The following is a 4,809-nucleotide window of genomic DNA, read 5'->3' as shown; positions in this document are numbered from 1 at the left end:
TCCCTCCCCTCCTACTTGTCCGAAGCCGATTGGCTGAAGCTGACGGCGTATCGCTCCTCCAAGAGCCCATCGGGATCCGTAGTTCGGGGCTGGCTGACGTGCGGTGGCAGCGGAAGTGGCCGCGGGGCTTGCCGGGACGTATAGTAGTTAGAAGTTCCGCCCACCGGTTGCTGCCTACGCGGCCTGCCGCCGAGGCGCGGTTACCAAGGGGTGGAGAAGGTAGTGGTAGGCGCCACCGTGGAGAGGCTCCGAGATTCCCGGGAGGGTCGCGGGCGCGCAGCCCGTCTTGTCCGGACGCGGCCTCCGCGGACGCCTCGGAGGCGGAAGCGACGACGGAGGCAGGTGCGGCTGGAAACTTAGTTTGTGTGAGGGGTTAGAGTCTCCTCTGCTCCAGAAGAGTTTCCAAAGAGGCGGCAGGAACTCTTCCTTCGTCCTTCCTAGCCCCGTTACAGCACTTACTGGTTATTCTCTCTAGTACTGTCCTCTTAGGTGTCAGTAACGTTTTCGTGTTATAGGGAACTCGCATTCGCGGAATATCCACCGTCTGCCAGGCTGTGTACTGTGTGCATTTATTATATCCGTCCTGTCAGGTAGTCCACTAACAGCCCCGTCAGATGAGGAAACTTAAGAAACTTACCAAGGCCAAATAGCGTGTATCCGGACCTGGTTTAGAAGCCAGGGGTTTTTGACGTCAAAACGCGTGGTATGTTCCTTCTGCCACTCTACTTTTAATAGTTTTAGGATGTAAGAGTATTCTACGTTTTCTATTCATTTTTGTTAAATAATTTCTATTCACCTTTCTATTCACCTTTTCCATAAATATTTATTGAGAACCAACATTGCTCAGAAGTATACTAAGGGGTACTGGAGGATCAAGACAGACCTGTTCCCTACTCTCTTGGAACTTCTACTCTAGTGACCTAGAGTTATCACATAACGGGATTATATTATACTACGAACTCTTACATTGCATCGCTTGTTTTTGTTTTTATCTCCATTAATCCCTACTAAGTGTCCGAATAATTGAACAAATGCTTACCGAGGGCTTACTATTTAGCAGTCATTGTTTTGGTAACTGGGGATATATTTCTAAATAATGGGCTAAACACCTGTCTTGGTGAAGCTAACATGTGATAATAATTATCACTAGATAATATTAGATGGGATTGCTTCACCTGTGAAGCAATCCAGGAAGATGCTCCTGTAGCTTTTTACTGTTTCTCTTTTACATCTTTTCATTTTTCAAGACCCAGCTCTAATGTCACTTGCCTTGTGAAACCTTTCCTGATCCTTAGTTTTTCCTTCTTTGCAGACAGAATGAAGACCTCCTTGGCATTGTGTTTATAGTTCAGTTTAGTTCAGTAAACACTCATTGCATCCCTTCAATGGGCCAGACCCTGTATGAAGTGCTGGGGATAAAGATATAGGTAGGACCTAGGCCTGGCCTTTGAGGGGCTCACAGCCTGGGATTGGGGGTGTGAGGAGTGGGGAACAGACACGTAAGCAGGCCATTATACTACAGCATGATGGAGTGTTTCCATTAAGAGGTGGGCTGAGGTGGTAGCACAGAGAAGGGTCAACATGAGGAGGGGGAGATACAGTAAAGTTGCCTCTGTGAGCCAGGCAAAGAAGAGGGGCAGACGTGTCATAGGCCAAAAGGATGGAAGGCACATGTATGCAAATGAGCACCATTACTCTGTGTGTGTTGGAGCTGGGAGGCCTTACAATTAGGCTGAGATTAGCTGCTTCAAGTTTGAGATAGAGACCCGAGGTAGCTGAAGCTAACTAAGCAGGTGGCCTCTGAGTCTGGAATTTGGACTTTCTTTTTTCCACCATCCAGGTGAAGTTCATACTTGCTTTAGAGTTACTTTCTAGACAATGTCATGTGGGGATTATGTGCCCTTCCTAGCCCACTAGTTGTAAATCCACACCTCCTTACCTGGTATTCTTCATAGGGAACTGGAATTTCTAGGATTAGTTGTGTCCAGGTCTGTATGCTCTCCACAAGTCTGAGTCTGATTCATCCTTTGTATATGTATGCCAAATATCTTTTCCCAGTGTCTTATCTTCCAACTGTTTTTGCAGTTTTTATCATGTATAAATTTATTTTGCATTAGTGATTGTATAAATGATCCTTTCCTTCCTGATTCGTGACTTGCACAACTTATTTAAGCACTCTAGCTCCACCCCATCGTCATAAAATTACTCTCTTGTTTCGCCTTCCCATCCATGTTTCTGTCTTTTTGTATTTATGGGATCTTTAGTTTTTTGGTATTTTTTTTAGGCCCCAGCTGAGACACATTTTGGAGCAGAGGGTCACATTAAGATGTAATTAACGAGAAAATACAAGAGGTCTGAATGACAGGCTAAGAAAGAGTATAATATCTATTTTACAGGTGAAGAAACAAAAAAAAAAGGAAGTCAAAGGGTCTTTCCCAAGATCAAAGATCAAGTAAGTACCCTGCAGATCAGAAACAAGGTTCTCATATTTTGTAAGTTACTGGAGTCTTTTCCCAACAGTCATCATCTCTAACATTCCCCAGCCAGCTGTTTACTCATTCATTCATTCACCTATGTAGCAGATAGGCGTGGTGGGTCACAAGAGAGATTACTGAAAGACAGATTGACTCACTATTGATCTTTTTCCATCCATCTATCAATCCATTCATCTTCCCAACACATTTTTAGTGAATACTAGGTTCTGTGCCAGGCTCTGGAATTACATAGGTGAATAAGGTATCATAGGTCCCACGGCAGGTGAGAAGTTGGTAAGGGGAGCAAAAGTTGGTAAAGGGAGCAAAGAAAAGTGATAAGCACTATACTAGAAGTATAAGATGTTGTGTGAACACCTAGGAAGGGCATCCAATCCTTTTTTGGAAATTCAGTGCCCTGTGTTGAACCAAAGGAGATACCAACAACACTCATTCCACAGATAATTGTGGAATCTATTATGTGCCAGGTGCTGTGTTAGGTAATGGGAGTAAAGAAATGAACACCATAGGTGTTCTCCTTCCTCTAAAGGAATTTAGAGTATAGCTGGGGATATCAGAAATATGTATAAAAACTCCTGGGCCCTGGGAGTACATCATATTCTTCATTTGGCTCACACGCATTTATTGGGATTTCCTGTGAGCATTCCAAAGGTGGAAGAGGAAACAGTGAATTGGTTATGTTTCCAGACGTGGAGGTTCACGGGCCATTGAAGGAACCCCTTCATGATTGTTAGTAACCTTATGAGATAGAAAGGACTCCAGCCATGAAAGAGAGAAGAAATACTCCAGTGTTTAGTCAAAGCAGCAGCTATTTCCCTCTGTAAGGTTCAGTGAAGGCATTGCAGAAAAGGTGGCATCTGGACTGGGTCTAGAAAGAAGCTTTTTAAAAATTTATTACCTCATTTAATTCTTACAATAATTCTCCAAGACACAGGTTTTTATCTTCAGTTACATGTGAGAAATTTGAGATACAAAGAGGTAAAGGTATTGCCTAAGGTCATTCAGCTTAGTGTTAGCAACTAGACTCAGATTTAAGCCTCTGATCTCTAAAATTGTTGCCCTTCTTACTGCATCACTCTACCTTGCATATTTGTCACTTCCCAGAAACATTTTCTCAGGACACCTGATCCTATCTCCTCACTCTGCTCCTTCCTTTTACTGAATTTTGTCCTGGACCCTCCATCTCAGGGACCATATCCTTGCCCAAGCCAGGAATGTACAGGTTCCAAAACCTCTGCTACCCCAAGTTTTCTGAAGCTGTTCCAAGGCAGATCTGGGAATGGCTGGATCTCTTTATTGTTTTTTTTAAGACTTTATTTTTAAGTAATCTCTGTACCCAACATGGGGCTCGAACCTACAACCCTGAGATCAAGTGCCACACTACTGACTGAGCCAGCCAAGTTCCCTGGCTGGCTTTCTTTAAAGAAAAATCTCAAATCTCTTAAGAGCTCAAGGTTTAAGAAATTTGGGTCATTGGTTAGAGATTTATTCCTTACAGAAGTAGCATTTGAACTGAATCTTAAATCATGAGATTAACCAGATGAACAAGATGGAGAAGGCTATTTTAGGCCAAAGGAACACAGCTAGGGAAGAACGAATGTGTTTGGAGAATAGAAAATGATTCTATGATAGGGGTGAAGCTAATACATATTGTAAGAACTTGTATCTCCTAGGGCTGGGCCACCAATTTGATCTTTTCTAGTAATGTACTCTCTGAAAGAACTTTTAGCCAAAAATCTTGTTCTCAGAAAAATATAAATCTCAACGATTGCAATTAGCATCTTATGTCTAAAAAGCCATCCTCATTTAAAACTGTTCATTGGTAAGCTACTGGTAGAGTTTCCAGAAGTGTTGGGTCTCTGGGAAGGGCTTATCTGGAAGAATCTCCTCCCCAAAGTGCATCAGGACCCCCAGTGATATTTCTTTTTAAATCAAAATACGATGTTTAAATGGCCCATGTATGTTATAAGGCACTTATTTCTGATACAGAAAATAAGGTCATGCTCTGTACAGAAAATGCATTAGCTTGAGAATTGGGAGAAATGAGCTTTGGACCTGTCCTGTCCAAATACTAGTCATTGGCTACAATATGGTACTGAGTATCTGCAATGTTGCTGTCCAAAAAGAGATGTTCTATAAATGTAAAATATGTAAGTGGCTACTAAAAAATTTAAAATCATATATATATATGTATGTGTGTATATATATACATATACATATATATACACACATACACATGCATATATATACATATATACATACATATATGTATATATGTATACACACACATACATATATGTATATATGTATACACACA

General features: G+C 42.0%; 1 protein-coding gene across 7 annotated transcripts in view; it reads left to right on the top strand.

Moving 5' to 3' along the window:
• Window positions 1-237: 237 nt before the first annotated feature.
• XRRA1 (X-ray radiation resistance associated 1) overlaps window positions 238-4,809 on the top strand; it is a 61,569-nt gene continuing 56,997 nt past the window's right edge. For 6 of the 7 annotated variants that reach the window (XM_040489342.1, XM_040489338.1, XM_040489337.1 and 3 more), the window contains exons 1-2: window positions 238-342; window positions 2,397-2,452. The gene's annotated coding sequence lies outside the window, so the exon portion shown is untranslated. Of the gene's footprint in view, window positions 343-590; window positions 704-2,396; window positions 2,453-4,809 lie in introns of all 7 variants that reach the window. The other variant, XM_040489336.1, reaches the window with a different exon arrangement.

The sequence above is a fragment of the Herpailurus yagouaroundi genome, unplaced genomic scaffold (genome assembly GCF_014898765.1).
Source record: "Herpailurus yagouaroundi ecotype Mexico unplaced genomic scaffold, PumYag 180, whole genome shotgun sequence".
NCBI classification, from domain to species: Eukaryota; Metazoa; Chordata; class Mammalia; order Carnivora; family Felidae; genus Herpailurus; species Herpailurus yagouaroundi.
This window is presented reverse-complemented; position numbering and strand designations above follow the sequence as displayed.